The sequence below is a fragment of the Sorex araneus genome, chromosome 1 (genome assembly GCF_027595985.1).
Source record: "Sorex araneus isolate mSorAra2 chromosome 1, mSorAra2.pri, whole genome shotgun sequence".
Classification (NCBI taxonomy): domain Eukaryota; kingdom Metazoa; phylum Chordata; class Mammalia; order Eulipotyphla; family Soricidae; genus Sorex; species Sorex araneus.
Genome location: NC_073302.1, coordinates 271,769,423 through 271,789,414, shown reverse-complemented (window position 1 = coordinate 271,789,414; position 19,992 = coordinate 271,769,423). Strand labels below are relative to the sequence as shown.

Below are 19,992 nucleotides of genomic sequence, written 5' to 3'. Positions count from 1 at the left end.
TAAAAGTAAGAAATCATAATTATTATGATCTTAATAGTAAGAATTGGTATCATCTATCTAAGTTGTTGTTCCTTTTGTTGACTTTAGATAGTTGCAATCTATTTTCTGTTAAGTGGTGTGGTCCTGGCTTTGTGCTCAAGGATAACTCTGGGCAGAACACAGTAAGAGTTAATGAGGTGTTAGGGTTCAAACCCAGTTTGGGCATCTAAATGTTAGTATCTCTGTAAGTAAGTCAGAACGAAGCCTGTAGGAAAGTTACATCTAAGTAATGATTTTGACAGAGAGATACCTTTACACAAAATATTTTTTTCAAAATCTAGGAGGTAGGCCTCAGTACAGAGCAGTCAATTCAGAGATTTATTTTTACTGAAAACTAACTAGAAAGATGAAAATAAGTACAAGAGATTTGGTAATATAATATAATTTTTCTTACAGTTAATATTGATCATAAAACACTTTGGTCTGTGTTTGCTGGTAATATGATGTGCCAGAATATTTCCTTAATGAGTAATTAATGTATAACGTATTATTATTATTATTTGATATAGTCTTTTAGTGATGTTCACTTTATAGGTAGTCAGAGATGAGAAATTAATTGTATACTTCAAAATTTCTGGTGTTTCTTGATCAGAAAGGTTATTTTCTAGGTACCATTGTTGAGGTTTAAAAAAAGCAACAAGGTTGACATATACATTTATTTAAAAGAATTTAAGTTGCCTGTACATGAATACTTTTCTCACAAGTTATTAGTGTCTGTTCTGCATCATGGAACAGAATTTCAATCAATAGACTCTTTTTCCCTCTTACCTTTAAAAAATGACTAATATTGTGTGACGGTTTACTATGGGAAACACATTAAGTAGTTCAATATTCTTCATGAAATCTGGTAACATAGTATTTATTTGGTATATTTTCTCTGACTCATCAGTTGGGCCACAAGATGAAAGTCAATAGAAAACTGCAGTAAGCAGTTACCAAAAGGAACAGCTTAGATCAACCCTGGTGCTTGATGCAGAAGAGAGAATATACTTTGTGAAGTGTCCTTCAAAGACCTTCCTTGGTGTGTCTGATGCGGAGTAAGAAGCCACTGACTTGCATCTGGAAAGAATTCTGTACAGCCATGAGAACAATTCAGACAGCTGGTGAGCAGCAATCTGGATGGCCACCCTCCATGCTGGGCAAAGTTATGCCGATCGGCAAGTTTTGCAGTGATGCCATGCAGCAAGCTTTCTTCGCAAGAGTGTCCAATTTAATCTACAGCAATGCTAGTTTGTTTGTTTGTTTGTTTTATTAAACCAATGTTATTTTAAATTTTTTTCTGAAATTTATCTAATCATCTCTGTCAACTTTTCGAATGCATTGATGGTTGACTCTTGAGCACCAAACATTTCTTAGATAAACTTCCAGTTCAGGTCTGTAGTCAGCAAACAGGGCTTGAATCAGAGCTATTCCCCAGTTCTTCAGGCAGCTTGTATTGTTTACTCCTTACCAGGGAGGCTGTGGGGCCAGATTTCCTGTGAAGTCACACAGGGGTCAGTGCAGCAGGTCCATGGGGGAAAAGGTATTGTCTTGAAAATCAAGTCATCTGCAACTGCATCTAAAGAACCATAAAGAACATGAATTTCTTTCTAAGGAGAATGCACTTTGTTTTAGCTTTTTATTTTTCAAAATCTGGTAATTAGGTTGCCCAGTGGAAAATTTTCTGTTGTAATTGATGCATCTAGTGATGTGATAAAGCAATGCACAGTATCAAGTTACAAGTAGCCTCTTATCTAGATTAAGAAGAGAAATATATAGGTTTTAAGTGAGTCATTGAAAGGAAGTTGTGATCTTGAACTCCTTCCTGGGATCCTCCCAAGCTTCTGATGTTCTTCCTAGCAGAATTGATTGCTGTTCCCTCCCCCCTCTGGTGCAGTTTTGCCCCTACAGGAAATCCCCTTTTCATCTTTAGTACCTTTCTGGCCAAGTAAATGCACCCTAATGCTCCTCATTGTTGGTTTTAATTTTAGATTAAATTTTATTTGTTTGTTTTCTAACCTGCCCTCCACCTTCTTCCCACACTCCTTGCTTCTATGAGTCTCCTATTGCTGAATTAAAAAAAAATAATTGAATCTCTGTGAGATACAGTTACAAAGTTGTTCATGGTTGGGTTTCAGTCATCAGTCATACAATGCTCCAACACCAATACCAATTCCTTCACCAGGGTACATTTCCCACCACCAATGTCCCCAGTGTCCTTCCCACCAGTCCCCACCCCTATCTTCCTCAGCCTGCCTATATGGCAAGCACTTGTTTTCTTCCTCCTCCTCCTCTCTCTCTCTCTCTCTCTCTCTCTCTCTCTCTCTCTCTCTCTCTCTCTCTCTCTAGCATTATGGTTTGCTCCTATTGCTTCATTTTTGACTGAGAGTTTACATACCATCTTTATTGGTTTTTCTTCCCAAGTTAAACTTGTGTACTTGAAAACAGTAATAAAATTTAGACAGTCTTTATTTTCCTGACATCAGTGGTTCTCAAATAGTAGAATCATTTACTACTCAATTTATGTTAGTCCTTAAATTCTGTCATAAATTCTCCAAACAGTTCTTGAAGAATGGGACCGACTGGTGATATGTGGAAGTTGATTAATTGATAAGTCATGACTTACAATATCCTGGCTTCTATGTTTCTTTACCATATGGTTACTTGGTAACTTGCTTATGATTTGGTTGTTTCACTTTCCAAAAATGATTCATTAATTGACTTGAAAATTGAAAATCTTTTCATAAAATTTTAATTTTCCCTTTCTACAAAATTTTAAAAGACAAGAAAAGAAGACACAAAAATGTTTCAATCAAACTTACTTGAAGGCTTTATTGGGAAGATAAAAATAGTGTATGAAACTAAATAAAATAATTGGTAATTGGTAATGGGCCAGTTAAGTCCAGCCAACTGTAATAATAAAGACAAAGAGAACTTTCATGGTCAAGGTCAGGGTCTTGAAGATACTTTTAATATGAATGGAAGCTTTGTAAGAACTAAGAATACAATAGAATACTGTAGCCACTGAGTGGTACCAAAATGTTAGGAAAATCAAAATTTATAATCATTTTTAAATTTTAACAACATATCTTACATTTATTACAATAGTTTCTTATTTAATTTTATATTTTAAACTCATAATTGTGAGGATTTACATAAGAAAAAAACCACTGTATTAGTTATGAGATGATTGTTGGCCAGAGCTAACATGAATTTTTCGGGTAGAGCACAATTTGTTATTAAAATAATGATGTGCTGCTTAGCTTAGTTATTCTGTAATATTTCTTTGGAGAGATGAATTACTTCAGTAATAAATTAATTTTATTGCAGAATTTGCTTCTTGAAATCAAATTAGAAACAATAAAGCTAAGGATTAAATTTGATACATGATTTTCTGAGTTACTAAAGTTGACAGAAATAAAAAACATCTAAAATAAATCAGATAGTTTTCAAAATTCCTTTAAAAAATTAGAATTGAGAGGCTGGAAAGATAATAGATTAGATAGGGAGTTTGCCTTGCATGCACTGTGTTTAATCAATTCTCAGCATCCCAGAAGGTTCTGGAATACCTCCAAGAGTGACTCCTTAGTAATACCCATGAATTGCCCCTAAACATTGCTGTGTGTGCCCCCAAAACAAAAACAGATAAGCAAATGAAAATTAGAATAGAAATGCCTAAAAGAATTTTGGAGTTATCTCATTTTTTACAAAACTTTTGGTTTCCAGGTTAGAGCATTTATGTTGTAACTATTACTGTGCTGTCCTTTCCTTTTATCCTTGGTGTTGTTGTAGAGGCAGTAAATAAAAAAAATGGTTCATTTTCCAACTTGAAATAATGCCCTGTTTCTTACCTTCAATTATTGCCATCACTGTCACTGTCATTGTCATCCCATTGCTCATCGATTTGCTCGAAAAGGCACCAGTTACATCCCCATCATGAGGCTTGTTACTGTTTTTGGCATATTGAATACACCGCAGGTAGCTTGTTGGGCTCTGCCGTGTGTGCTAGATACTCTCAGTAGCTTGCTGGGCTCTCAGAGAGGGCCGGAGGAATCAAACCTGGGTCGGCTGCTTGAAAGGCAAGCGCCCTACCCGCTGTGCTATCGCTCCAGCCCAATATTGCCATGCTTCTTAAAATATTCCCATTTAGAATAGCAACCTGCGTTATTCCTTGAAGTCTTTCAGCCATTATTAAGACGAGCAAACATCAACATAAAGCTGTGTCAGGCAGTAGAATCTGCACATTAAAATGTGTGATCCTTACATAAACTCTCTGCAGTGTCATCAATAGTTCCATTTTACACATGTGAGTGCTGAGACAGAGGATGAACTAATAATCTGATCAAGGTTAAACAGATTGTAAAAGTTACAATCTGTATGCAAAGCCAGGCAGTTCTTTCCAAAGTTGACCAGGCTCCTTCCCACTCAATATTTACTTGACTTTATTTTATTGTTAATTTTATTTTTTCTTGACTTGTCATTAATTTTAATTATCCTGGGATTGCAAGGGGTTGGCATCATACCTCTTCATGTATGTAATTGTCACCTTCTCACCACTAAAAGACCTCTCTGTTGTATCTGCATCTTCTTCACTTTCTGGCATCAATTTCCTTCCATCAATCCAGACTAGATCTCACTGGAACTATTCTCTAATGCAGTATTCTTCTTACTTCTTGGATAATTGCAATCATAAAGAATACAAAATAGATATAACAGGATAGAGAAATGAATGCTTTGGGTATGTTAGAGGAATGGTAACCCTACAACTTCAAAGAAGGGATGGAATAACAAAATATGATTCAAGAAGTTGACTTAGTACAAGTTATTAACCTCTAAGCAGAAGTATTCTGTGAAGCTTTAGTATGTTGTTGCCCTCTTCTTCACCAACCTTGGTGAAGATAAGGAAGTTGAATCAGGTCTTCATTCTCATGGTTCAAGAGCTTGGTAATACCAGCATGAAGAAACTCTCAGAAATGGACTGACAACATCCAAAACACCATCAACCAGATTAGAATGTAGGAGAAAAAAGTAAGCATGAGGCAACCTATACTTTTTATTGCAAATGCCTCCTGTTTGAGTTGCAATCTGAACATCAAACCATATGGATTCTACTTCAGCCATCAGAGTATCCTGTAAGCTTGATAGAAATTCAGAGTAGAAATTCTTCTGGAAGCAGGATTAGTGGTTTATTCTCTATGTTTCAACTTTAGGTCAGGTGAATCACTAGTGATCAATAGCCATCTCTCCTGGATTGTGCTGGGTTCACATGCTAAAGGTTATTTCTATGAATTCTACTCATCTCTTAACCATGGCCAGCTCATTTCAAGCATGCATTCTTAGGTAAGTTACTATAATCAGAAAGTCAGAGTTAAGCAGAACAACTTCTTAGAACATTAGAAGTCTTTGTATTCCCATACCATAAGGAGACAGTCTTTCATTGTAAGCTTTTCTAAAACTGGAAGGATTGTAGAAATGTATTTCCAGTTCAGGAAAATAAAAGGCCCTATGAGGGTCTTGAGATGAAGTCCAGTGGGTAAGGTATTTGACTTGTACATGGCTGACCAAGGGACAATTCCTGATATCCATGTGGTCCCCTGAGCACCCCTAGGAGTAATTCCTGAGTACGGAGCCAAGATTAACCCCTGAGCTGCTCACCAGATGTGACCCCCTCATCCTCAAAAAACAAACCCTAAAAGACTTTATGATTTGCTTTAATAATTAGATTAGTTTTCTGATTGGTTTATGATTATTTTATATCCTAAATATTATTTATTTTATTACCCTAAAATATTTATATCCTAAAAATATTAACCACTAAAACAGACTGAAAAAAATAAAAAAAACATGTGTGCCACCTAATTTTGTGGAGGGAGGAGTTTGATTCGGGTCACACCCAGAGATGCTTAGGACCTCTTCCTGGCTCTGTGCTCAGGAGTGGCCCCTGGTGATGCTTTGGGGAGGGAGCACACGGTGCCAGGAATCAAAACCAGGAGAGCTATGTGCAAGGCAAGTCCTCCTACTTCCCACACTACATAATTTGATTTTTATTATGTTATCATTAAAAAACTTGAAATATTTTATTTTGGATATTTTTAACTGCGTGGCCACAAAGAAAAACACATCATCAGAAAGGGATATATATATACCCCTATATATATGTGTGTGTGTGTGTGTGTGTGTGTGTGTGTGTGTGTATGTGTGTGTATGACTGGAATGGGAAGGAATGGGAATGAAGATAGACAGTCAGCAATTACACTACCTCTGCTTCGCTGATGATATCGTTCTCATAACACCAAACATTAGCCAAGTGGCACAAATGCTGGACGACTTCGACCACGAGTGTGGAAAGGTCAGATTGCAGCTGAATCTCAATAAGATGATGTTCATGAAAAACGAATCTCAACAAGACGATGTTCATGAAAAACGAACTGCTCCCTGAAGCTCCATTTGCTCTCAATGGAATGAGCAGCTATGCGTACCTGGGTCGGGAAATCAACATGAGGAACGACTTGGTGCCAGAACTGCGCAGGAGGAAGAGAGCAGCATGGAATGCCTTCAAGAGCGTCGAAAAATGTAATCAAAGTAAAGTGAAATTTACCAGCTACACAGGTGGGGTGGGGGGCTGGGGAGGTGGGGGGGAGGTATATTGTGATTCTTTGTGGTGGAATATGTGCACTGGTGAAGGGATGGGTGTTTGAGCATTGTATAACTGAGACTTAAACCTGAAAGCTTTGTAACTTTCCACATGGTGATTCAATAAAAGAATAAATTATAAAAAAGAGAGAGAGAATGAAGAACCTCCGACTCCGGGCACATCTTTTCGATTCCACCATTCTTCCTGCACTAACATATGCCTCAGAGACCTGGGCCCTACGCAAACAAGAGGAGAACGCTATTAGGGTATCCCAAAGAGGAATCAAAAGAGCTATGCTAGGACTATCACGTCTCGATCAAGTGAGAGAAGGAATCTGGAGTTCTGACCTCTGTCGACAGTCAAGAATCAGGGACACTGTCTCATTTGCCAAGGCATCAAAAATCAGATGGGCCGATCATGTAATGCTCTTCACAGACGACCGCTGGACTAGAGCTGTTACCGACTGGATTCCAAAGGACATCAGAAGACCTCGTAGCTGCCCACCAACTAGATGGTCAGATTTCTTCATCAAATCCCTGAATGAATGATTTGAGGCTCTTCCTGTGCCTGGAGCAAGCAGATATCATTGGGCTGCACTAGCACGCGACAGGGACCAAATCGAAGATCAATGGGATGACAAGTGATACAAGTGATATATATATATATATATATATATATATATATACACACACACCCCTCTTGGAAAGCCTGGCAAGCTACAAAGAGTATCCTGCCCATAAGGAAGAGCCTGACAAGCTTTTCGTGGACTCTCAGGACTGGGACAAATGAAGACGTTACTGGTGCCTGCTCCATTAAATCAATGATCAATGGGATGACAGTGATAGAGTGATATAGTGATACCATAAGATCATCTTTTCTCAATGTGGTGGTGGTGGTGGGGTGGGGGAATAATATTAGGCACAGGAATGAAATTTTAGCAAGTTCAACCTAAACATGTGCTTTATCTTGAACAGAGAATCTTTAATTCTCAACTAGGCAGTGCCTGGGCCTTGGCAGGGCCTTCAGATAATGTGAAACTTACCACAAGGATAATTGGGGATTTATCTAAGGTTCTGGGGCATTTAAGGATGGAAAATGAGCACAACTGGCAGGTACTTGCTTACTCACTACCTTCATGAGACCCTGTTTAGACATTTAATCCTAGGACATATTTGGGTTTCCTGGAGTTTTCTAACTCAAGGTGCTTTATTTTCCTTTGATAAAATCAGAGTAATGCTCAAAAATCTATCGTTTTGTTATGAAGCCTGTTTGTAAGGTGATTAGTGTCCGTCCTTTAAAAGAAAGAATAAAAGAGAAGATTGTTAGTTTGATGCCTTTCATTAGTCCTTATTCCCTCATTCCCTAGAGACTCATATCATTTTCTATCATAAAATATAAAAATATTTTATTTATTTACTTAAGGAGGGACCACAATGGAGACATTACTGGTTCCCACTTTAGCAAATCGATGAGCAATGGGATGACAGTGCCTTGAGGAGGGGAGGATGGGGGACTACGCAGCTGTGCTCTGGGTTTCCTCCTGGCTCTGTGCACAGGGGTCACTCCTGGCTCTCCTAGGGGCAACATATGTGGTGTTGGTGATTGACCCCACGTTGACTACATGCAATCAAATACCCTAAGCACTATATTATTTCTCTGACCTTAGAAAACATGCTTCTGAGAGGAAAAATATTTTGATACATTACTTCCCTTCACTGATTTTCCCCCTTTGTCTTAATTTCCTCTCTATGGTTAATATAGATTTAGACTATGTTATAAATTGAGCTGGCAATTTGTCAATGAAAAGAACCATAAACTGCTACAGACTGGGGAGAAGGAAATAGAACCAGGAAAACATGAAAATCTGAACAGATGGTGACCATATTTTTTGCACAAAATAATCAGTCTACATGGTCTGAATAACTGTGTGTAGATGGAGACAATAATACCAAGCATGTTCTATTAGGAGCATCCCTAAGCACTTGCATGCATGCTCGCTCATTTTATTCGGGCCTTAGAACAGGGACTCATAAACTTTCGCACTCAGGATTCATTCCCCCACCCCTCCCTGTAAAGGAAACACAGGCAAGCACTGCCAGAAGCACCTTGGATTCATTATGCAGTTTATTGTGAATTCATTTTTTGTTCTTGCGCGTTCAGAAACCTTTTACTGTTGCCAACTGTTTTGAGGTCTCCAAATTCAGTAACTTGACCCCGTATGGGGTCACGACCCACAGTTAAGAAGTGAGGCCAAGGAACTTATCCCAGAACCTCCCAGTGTCAGCTGCAATGAAGCAAGATGGGGAACAGGGGCATTGAATAGTGGAAGGATGAAATGTGTCCATGCTATCTAGGGGCCATTGACAAAGAAGGGACATTTGTTTGCTCAGTCTTGTCAAAGTACCAGCAGGCTTCAAATGGCAGGTCCGTTGCCAAAGTTCAGATGTTTGATAGGACTGGGTTTTTTTGATGTAAAAACTACAGAACAAAAAAACATCCAGGAGGTCACTAAGAGTTCAAAACTGCATATCCTACTAACCTCACTGCCACAGAAAGTTGATGAAAATCAGGCCAGGTTTCTTACACTGCCATTGTGTTCCTGAAAAAAAGACTCTCGTGCTGCGCTATCCACTTAATAAAAGGTGTGTGTTGTCTAAGAGTAGGTTTCTCACAAGGACAGATTCACAACCCCTTCATGGTTTGATGCATCTGTTTATCTTTTGGGATTCTAGAAGTTTGGAACAATAAAGAGTTTATTTTCTTTTATCGCTGCAGTCAAGGTAACAGGTTTATGATAATGTTTACATTTATGGCTTTGTTGTTCCGTCACTGTACCTTCTGACCACAAATGAGCCAGATACCCTCCGCCAACATCCTTATGCTACTCCAGAGGGACTTGTCCTATAAAAATACTCTTTACTTCAATTTGCCTGACAACTGCCACTTTTATTGCATGACAACTGCCCATATCAGCTAAATCTAGAGTGGTATTATTAAGTTACTAAGTATTGTCTATTAGATTCTAGTTATGGTCATATACACATCATTTTACTCTTTTGTTTTTGGGGGACCGGCCCCCAGTGGGGTTATCAGAGGATCTAAGGGAAGGTCTCAGTGATTCTCAGTTATCCAGGCCGGATGCAAGGGCCTGAGGCTATGGCTGTCTGACTTTGTGGTACTCCAGACCGCTGGGGCCATCCTGTTAGCACCTGGGGGGCTCCCAAGGCTCACGAATCAATGCTCAGGGTCATGAAATGCCAAACAATGAACTGGGGTCTTCTGAATCCTGTGCCATCTCCCTAGCACAGTTTAGCTCTTTTAACTTGAAGGCCTTGCATGCTGTGAACATATGAAAGCGTACACTGCTCCGGAGATGGGAAGCTGAGGTTTTGTGACTACCTTCCTCGGTAGGTCTTCTTTCAAATTGTCATCTGAAGTTCACTTATGGGGGGAGCACTTGTGCTTTGAGGTTTTAATAGGTCTGGGAGTCATTTGGAAATGTCAGCAGACTCACTCTTTTTGCTGATGCCTTACTCTCCTCCATGGTTCTAACTGCTGAAAATGAAAAGATGGCTTTGGTCTATGGGCAAGAGAAGGGCTCTTCCCACTCTCTGATCCCTGTTCTCATGGTCTAGTTCTCTCCCACAGGGGAGTGAACAGCCTGTATTAGCTGTACTTCTTATAAGGCAAAGAGAAATATTACTCGGGAGACTTATGAGTTGTCCCAAGCTAACGGCAGAAATTATGAGAGAAATATTGGTCTCCAGGATGAGAATTTATTTTTCTTTGAACTTGGGTAAATCCATCTCACCCTCACCATGAGAATTATGATAATAGGGAGAAAATATTTGGTTTCTACACCACAGGATGTTCCTTAGCTATCCTGTTTTTAACCAGGAAATTTCATATGCTCACTCTCCCTTCATGCCCTACCCTTTATCTCACCAAATTCCTGCATCAAAGAAATTCCAGCAGAGGTTTCTGATGTCAAATCCAACCGCAGGCTGAACTTACTACCAGAAAGGAAATTGGCAGCTTGTAGCTTCTTCTTCATCTCTTACCACTTAGTGGATTTAGGAATCCTGTTTGGTTTAGTACCAATTTTTAGATCTTCTCCAAACACCCCTTTTTTCTACTCTCTAATATCTGTGTTCAAATGTATCTGTCCCCTCCATGAAAATACTGAGACATAAAACCTCTCTTTCTTCTCTCTATCTCACCATTCTTTGTGTTACTCCCTCATAAAGTTTCAAGTGTGAAAAAGGGCCTTCTTGTTGACTCAGAGGATGGATTAATATAGGCAAGGAATTTTGAGAATCTTGGCTATGGTGGTTAATCTTATTTGTTATCTTGACTAGGTTAAGGAATGCACAGATAGTAATATGTTGTTTCTGGATATGTATGTGAAAGTTTTTCAGGAACTGATTAGAATCTTAACTGGTAGAAAAAGTGAAAGTGTTATCCAAAGACCACTTGGCTTGAGAAGAACAATGTGTAAAGGAAAGTAAGTTTGCTCACTTGCTTAGTTTAGGACACCTTGCTTCTGCTGTGGGACATTTACCATCATGGTTTCCAAATCTTTAGTTTTGACTGTGGCTTACACTACTGGCTGCCCTGGTTCTTAGGTCTTTTGGGTTGGAATAGAACTGCACTATTGACTCTTTTAGGAGTCTTTAGTTCACACATGAAAGATGATGAGACTCTTAGGTTCCAGAATTGTGAGAATTAATAAAATAAATTTATTATTTATTTTATTATAAATAAATAAAAATTATTTTTATTTATTAATTTTTATCCCCATAATAAAACTGTGTATTTCCACTTATCCATGGGTTCTTTTCTCAGGAAAACATTATTCAATCCCTTGGATGAATATCAATGTAATAATTCAGGAATGTGACGGATGCAAAGAATATGCTTTTGTGTAAGACAGTGGTTAAGGAGAAGCAGGCTGCTTAAGTATGAATCTAGATTTTTGTCACACATATTACTTATGCATCGTGGGGGAAGTTAACTAACATCACTTATCTGATGCAATTATTTAACTATCATGTGAAATGCGCATACACAGGTTTTAGAATAATCCATATCCAGCATCAGCCATTATTGAAACACTTTCCACTTTCTCCCTTGCTGCCTCCCTTCTTCCACATTTCCCCATCTCGATCACAAATCAACTCTTCCTCTTGTTCACAAAGGGAAATTTGTAGGCTCTTCCTTAGAATATAATAAAATGATTTTTTCTTAGAACTAAGGATGGATTGCTGTGTCTTCCTGCTGTGCAGAGCTCTCACAGTGGAGTCTGGCAGGGTACACAGCAGTCTCCCTCTCCATTTAGCAGGACAGTCCTGAGCATAGGACTGATCCTTAAGGCACAAGTAGCAGCACTGGAGCACTGTCATCCCGTTGTTCATCGATTTTGCTCGAGTGGGTACCAGTAATGTCTTCATTGTGAGACTTGTTCTTACTGTTTTGGCATATCTAATATGCCACGGGTAGGTTGCCAGCTCTGCTGTACAGGCGGGATACTCTCGGTTGCTTGCCAGACTCTCAAAGAGGGATAGAGGAATCGAACCTGGGTGGGCCATGTGCAAGGGAAACGTCCTACCTGCTGTGCTAATAAGACACAAGAGGACAATTATAAGAAATAAAGACTAAGGATGGAATATTTTGTTTTATTTTTGTTTCTGAGGGTGATATCAGTGATATTAGTCCTGCTTCTGTATCCAGAGATCACTCCTGACAGTGTTTGGGGGACCATATGTGGTGTCAGGGATGGAATCTGGGCTGGCCACATGTGAGGCAAATGCCTTATCCACTGTACTATCTCTCTAGCCTCTCATCTTTGTTAATAGATGACTAGTATTCATGGAGCACAAATCCTATATATTTATTATCTATTCAGATACCATTGGGCATTTAAGCATTTCCATGTCATGGTTTATTTAAATAGTGCTTCAGAAATATAGATGCATCAGTCAGAAATCCCCCTGGTGATAAGCTGATGCAAGCTGTGTGAGAAATATAGCTGATTTCTGGTTGTGTTTTGAAGGGAGGTTTGACAGTAGCTATTTGTTTTGCCACATCTGTGACCATTCCACCTGAGGATTTAATGGTTCCACTTAGGCCTGTTTGTTGTTGAAATGAACTGATCTCTGTCAGACCCTCAACTCGCACTGTGCTTTACCTGCCCAGCCATAAGCAATGTGCCCTGCTCATTGCTGTCGACTGGATCCTGTGTAGCATCAATTTTGTCATTGTGGATCAAATGTCTTTCTCATGGCATTGGGAGGCTTTTAAAAGTTCCATGTGGAAACCCATAACCACTTTTGGGCTGAAAGAGTCTAATGGTATCCTCTGTTTTCCTGATCTTTGAGCTTACTGCCCTATGAACTTCCTGGCCTCTGAGCTAAATTACAGAGTAATCCTGGGAAATAAGACTAAGCAGGAACACAGAGCCATTATCACCCCATATTCATGTTCTAAAAATGAGGTTCCCAGTTTTTTAAAAAAAGGAGTGGCAGGCTGACATGCTTAAGACATTCATTTTGAGATTTTTTTTTTACTTTCTATTTTTTAAAGAACTTAGAAACATTACATAATGGTCAAACACATCACATATAAAAGAGATTACTGGGATGTGTCTCTGGAGTGAATTCTAACTTTAAAACAAGAAATATTACCACAGACTAAGACTTCAGGAAGCAGAAAAATCGTTTATCTCACGAAGTCATTAAAAATAATCCCCCCCAAATAAAGCCTATTTTGGGGATTCAAATCAATCACCAAAGCTAAGACAGTAACCTATTTTTCTCTTTTATCTACTTAGAATTCAAAATTAGTTTTGTCCCCCTGAATGAAAATTGTATAAGAAGCAACTGATAATGTGTCCAATTGCTTGGAGACATGCAGGAACACCCAACCAATTTAAAAAACATTAATTACATTGTTAAGAATTTCTGTGGGATTTTGTTCCTTTGGTCTGTTTTCTTTCAGGAACTTTGTGGTGTTCCCCATGACAGTTCTCAAGCTTTTCTTGAGTAAGTAAACCTGGTGCACACATGTAACACATTAAAATTCCTCTCTCTGAAGGTGATTACAGTCCGTTTGCTCTGCAATCAACCAGTAAAGGTGGACACGGCTAAAATTATATATATTTTTTGGCTGAGCAACTGGGAGACAAAAGTGTTGCAACTTACTTCTACTCTAAGTAGTGAAAAAAAACGCTTACTTTATGAGTCTTTCTGCTCCTGTGTCCTGCTGACTGTGCTGATGCCCGGCATGTTTTTCCATATATTGATTTTCTGTTGAAACAAGAAGCTGCAAGGTGCTCTAAGATGCATGGGCAGGGTCTCCACATGCTGTGCTGGTACCGACGGATACAAAGAGGTTTCAGTTTTCTGGCTGCCTGTACTATGTGGAAGGGTGTGGGGCAGGATTCAGGCAGAGTGTGGATGGTGCTGCAGGTTTGTCTGACTTGAACACATTGACTCTGCCTACTTGGGTATTCCTGAGGTGTGAAACATCACCAGGGGGACCAGGTGCTTGGCACTGATATGGCTGCTCTGGCCATCTAAATGCAGAGCTTAGGCACCATGTAATCCTGTATACCCACGAAGACACTAGGCAACAGTGAGCCTGATACTCACCTGCAGACTCAATACACTCGGGTCAAGCCCTGGGAGGGATTTGACAAAGGGGAGAACAGCCTCCAGAGCCTTGACTTTTAGTTTTTAATTTATTTTATTGAATCACCATGTGGAATGTTACAAAGCTTTCAGGCTTAAGTCTCAGTTATGCAATGCTCAAACACCCATCCCTTCACCAGTGCACATATTCCACCACCAAGAACCACAGTAAACCTCCCACCAACCCCCTCCACCCCCCAAGCCCCTCACCCTGCCTGTGTAGCTGACAAATTTCACTTTACTTTCTCTTTACTTTGATTACATTCAATTTTTCAGCAAAAAACTCACTATTATTGTTTGGAGTAACCCGCCCCCATGCCAAAGTCGGACCTGCTGGAAAAGAAGCATTTGATAATTTGTTTTCCATTGCTGAGAATGAAGAGATATGAGGTCATGTGGCCACACAGTGGCCGCAAGATTTTGGATTTCTGTATTTTAGTATTTTAGTAACTAAGTCCAGAGAAATTTCTGTCAGAAGTTGCATCATTGCAAGCTTGTACCCCTCTGCTACTTTATATTCCACATATGAGTGCAATATTTCTATGTCTGTCTCTTTCTTTCTGACTCATTTCACTCAACATGATACTTTCCATGTTGTTCCACTTATATGCAAATTTTATGACTTCATCTTTTCTAACAGCTGCATAGTATTCCATTGTGTAGATGAACCAAATTTTCTTTAACCAGTCATTTGTTTTTGGAGCCCTGACTTTTCAATTTCCTATCAGAGACCTCTGCATTCCTCTTATCATGGACAGGCACCTGATTTCTGCTTCTTTTTTTATTGTAACACTGAGAGATATAGTCACAAAGCTTTCATGTTTGAGTTTCAGTCATACAATGATCAAACACCCATCCCTCCACCAGTGTACATTTTCACAAGCTTCACCGATGTTTCTAGTATCCCACCTCTCTCCCTGCCTCTATGACAGACAATTTCCCTCATACTCTCTCTCTACTTTGGGCATTATGGTTTGCAAGACAGACACTGTGAGGCTATCATGTTTGGTCCTTTATGTACTTTCAGCACACATGTCCCATCCTAAACAATACCTCCCACCATCATTGGCTTAGTGATTCCTTCTTTATTCCAGCTACCTTCTCCCCCAGTTCATGAGGTAGACTTCCATTTGTAAAGCAATATTCCTGGCCCTTGTCTCTACTGTCCTTGATTGTCAGTCTCATATTATGTTATTTTATATTTCACAAATGAGTGCAGTCCTTCTATGTCTGTCCCTCTCTTTCTGACTCATTTCACTTAGCATGATACTCTCCCTGACCATCCATTTATAAGCAAATTTTGTGACTTCATCTTTCCTAACAGCAAGCTACTGAGGAATCGAACTCGGGTCGGCCGCGTGAAAGGCAAACGCCCTACTGCCATGCTATTGCTCCAGCCCAACTCAATGTACCACAAAGAATTTCGGCTCTTTGCATTTTGTCTGCTATTCATGGCATACACATCATGTTAAAGCTGGACCTCTCCCAGGCATAATGGTGCCACCCATAGTAAAGGAAGACACATCCTTTCTCAACTCTTTTGGGAGAGGAGAGAGAAAGCTTTTCTCCCAGTAATTCTTTTTTATCTAGATATTGGCCCCTAATGTCTCATTAACCTGATTTAAGTCTCATGGCTATCCTGAACTGATGCTATTTCCTGGAAAGTGCTTTGAGTGTTAATGATGTGGGTTCCTTCTTTTACTTATTTATTTATTTATTTTGTGTTGCTTTTGTTTTGGGGTCACTCCAATCTGGGTTTATGGGTAACTCCTGGCTCAGTGCTCGAGGTCATTCCTGGCAGTGTTCAGAGAACCATGTGACACCAGGGATTGAACCCAGATTCCTGCAAGCATATGGTCTGTTCCTTTGAGTCATCTTGTCAGCCTTCGGCGTGGTTTCTGCCAAGCTCCATGACTGACATCGACCACACTAAGTGTTTACCCTGTAGTAGGGTCAATCTCTCCAGCTGCTCTGACTATGCACAATGTGAAGTGGTAGGATCAACACTGGAGAGGCAATCAAACATTTCTCTGTTCATAAATAAATGAATCAACTAAGACTAATTTTAAGGCTAGTCAATTAACAATTCCTTTTATTTCTTTATCAAAGGGCTCAATGATTATCAAAAATAATAACCAAGGAACAGTTTGCTATGGCACAAGTAGAAGGCATATTAAAATAAAATTATGTTTAGAAAAATAGGGAAATGGCAATATTTCCCCTAAGCAACAAAATATTTCCATTTGTAGTATATGTGTATTGAGTTTGCTTTATTACTATTTTAATAGTTAAATCAACATAGTTTTAATATGTTAATCTTTATGGCACTGTTTGATGACCACGCTGTACCCCACCACTTTGATGGACCAACAGTTAGTAATTTTCTTTCCAAAGGCTGTAGGATAATATAAGGTTCATTCTTGCCTATAATCATTAAAATATCTTGTTGTTACAAATGTCATTTGGCTAGCTGGGAACTCTGGGATCTTCAAGGATATTTGTGGGGAATAGGAATGCTGTCTTTTAAAATATTAATTAATTTTATTTATTTATTTATTTTTTATTTTCATGAATCACTGTGAGATACAGTTACAGACTTACAAACTTGCATGATTACATTTCAGTTATACAATGTTCAAGTAGCCATTCTTCCCGTGGCCATTCTCCATCACCAATGTTTCCAGTATCCCTCCTGCCACCCCCCTTTCCCCCCACCGCTGCCTCTGTGGCAGGCACATTTTCTCTTACTCTCTCTCCTTCTCGATGTTATGGTTTTCAGTAGAAGTACTAAGCAGCCATCATGTTTGGTCCATAGTTTACTTTCAGCACGCATCAACCATCCTGAGCAAGCCCTTAAACTTTCATTTACTTAGTGGTCCCTTATCTAACTCAGCTGCCTTTTTCCCCAGCACATGAGATCAGCTTCCAAGCCATGGAGCGATTCTCCTGGCCCTTATCTCTAATATTCTTAGGTGTTATTCTCCTATTAGGTTATTTCATATTCTACATATGAGTGCAACCGTTCTATGTCTGTCCCTCTCTTTCTGACTCATTTCACTTAGCATGGCTCTCCATGTCCATCCACTTGTATGCAAATTTCATGATTTTATCTTTTCAAACAGCTGCATAGTATTTCATTGTGTAGATATACCAAAGTTTCTTTAACCAGTCATCTATTCTCGGACATTTGGGTTATATTTTTTCCAGATTCTGACTATTGTAAATAGTGCTGCAATAAACATACAAGTGCAGATATTATTTTTACTGTACTTTTTTTGCATCTCTGGTATTATTCCCACAAGTGGTATTGCTGTGTTAAATGAGAGCTCAATTTCCAGTTTTTTGAGAAATGTCCATATTGTTTTCCAAAAAAGGTGAACTAGTCGGCATTCCCATCAGCAGTGAAGGAGAGTCCCCTTCTCCCCACATCCACGCCAACACTGGTAGATTTTGTTCTTTTGGATCTGTGCCAGTCTCTGTGGTGTGAGATGATAGCTCATTGTTTTGACTTGCATCTCCCTGATGATTAGTGATGAAGTGTATTTTTTCATGTGCCTTTTGGCCATTTGGATTTCTTCTTTGAGAAAGTTTCTGTTCATTTTTTCGCCCCATTTTCTGATGGAATTGGATGTTTTTTTTTTTGTGTGTGTGTAGAGTTCAACTAGCGCCTTGTATATTCTTGATATTAGCCCCTTGTTAGAGGGCTATTGGGTAAATATACTTTCCAATTCTGTAGACTGTCTTTGTGTTCTGGTCACTGGTTCTTTTGAGGTACAGAAACTTCTTAGTTTAAGATAGTCCCATTTGTTTATCTCTGTTTCCACTTACTTGGCCAGTGATGTTTGGTCCCTGAAGATACCTTTAGTTTCAATATCGTGGAAGGTTTTGCCGAACTTTCCTTCAATGTACCTTGTGGATTCTGATCTGATGTTGAGGTCTTTAATCCAGTTTGATCTGACTTTTGTGCATGGTGTTAGGTAGAGGTCCGAACCCATTTTTTTTGCATGTAGCTATCCAGTTTTGCCAGAATGCTTTCTTTTCTTTCACCAGTTTCTCATAAAAGTTTACCTGAAGAGAGGGGTTTCTGACTGAATATATTTAATTTCAGATGATATGTGGGGTTTCTGTTGTACCCCTAATCATCTTATCAGATGTAAAATTGAAGGGGAAGGTAACTAATATAGTTTTTTGGTGAAGACACCACCCACATGAGTGAAAATGGGGTTGACTCAGCATCCACAGTGTTTGCTGGCAGTGGTCTGGACTCTCAAGTGGAGGTTGAGATATGCCTACATCCTCAATGGACTTGAGTCTAACAGTCTCTAAACAGTGACACCTCTGTTCCACATTCCACCAATGTTCATCTGTTCTATTTCTGCCTACTCATCATAGCCCAAAATCTTCTTTCTGGATTCTTGCACATCACCTGTTTTTCCAAATACATCATTTATTACCATACTTGTTTCTTTTCTTCCTTAAGGAGTTTGCACCTTAAATGCTAGGAAGAGACTCTTATTTTCAAGTCTCAATTTATATATGCATTTTGACTGAACTACTCATTTAACCCTCTTTTACAGAATCTAGCTATTTTCTATGCCTTCAATTTCAAGCTAGTTTTACTATTTACTCTTCTTTGAAAATTGCATGCCCTCAGAACCCTGAGGACTGAAATATTTTTACAAGATAAAATAATAAATCAATACGATACCCTAGGTCATTTATTTTACATTAATGCTTTGAGGCAGTTAGGTAGAAGATGAGATGACTCTCAGAATATTTTTAACATTTCCTAGTGTAAACATCTTATATTAACTTGCTGTGAATTTTAGACTTTTGGGAATAAAAAACATTCTATGCCTAATTTAAAGTATGATAAGTTTATTTCTAATGCCATGGTCCTTATTTCTAAGGCATTTCTATTTTATTTAAAACTGATAATATTTTGCATATAATAATAATTACCAGTACTCAGAGTGCTTTTGAGAACACTGTGCTTTTTAAAAAAATCTCAATTATCTTTAACCCATGACAGCAGGTATAATGATTATGCCTGTTTTACAGAAAGTTTTAGCAACAACCCTAAGACCAAGTAATGTGTTAGAACTTCTTGGAGAAAATAACCTAAGCCTTCAAGCCACATTATTTTTAATTTTTATAGTGAGGTACTATAGGTACACATATTTCCTCTTTTTTCTTTAAAATATATCAAATTTATGTAGTGTTGATATTTTTGTTTTAGGCACACCCCAAACCCACACTCTTTCCATTGAATCAGCTATTTATTTTCATCATGGAGAAAGCACCTCCATTAAAATTGAAATAATCCTAGAGCATCCTTAAACGCTTTCCCTGTTTTGCCTACGCAAGAATCTGTGAATACTAAGAAAACAACTAGACGCATTTGAGTAAAATTGAAACATAATTTTGTGATAACAGTGTCCGGGAACAACGCTAGAAGAGATTTTTCTCATTGACTCAGAAAATGACTTGTCTTATTCTTATTAAACTTCAACATGATTTCCTCATTTCTTAGTTACTCCATCTGAATGATAACAAATTGCAAATCACTGAATTGATATATGACAAACTTTGTTTTCCATAGGCCTCTGTTTTTTAAGAGGAGAGGGAGAGTTTTCAGTCAAGAGAAAGAAA

General features: G+C 38.7%; 1 pseudogene; it reads left to right on the top strand.

Moving 5' to 3' along the window:
- Positions 1-11,913: 11,913 nt before the first annotated feature.
- On the top strand, positions 11,914-12,038 carry LOC129400999 (small Cajal body-specific RNA 11; annotated as a pseudogene).
- The last annotated feature ends 7,954 nt before the right edge of the window (positions 12,039-19,992 follow it).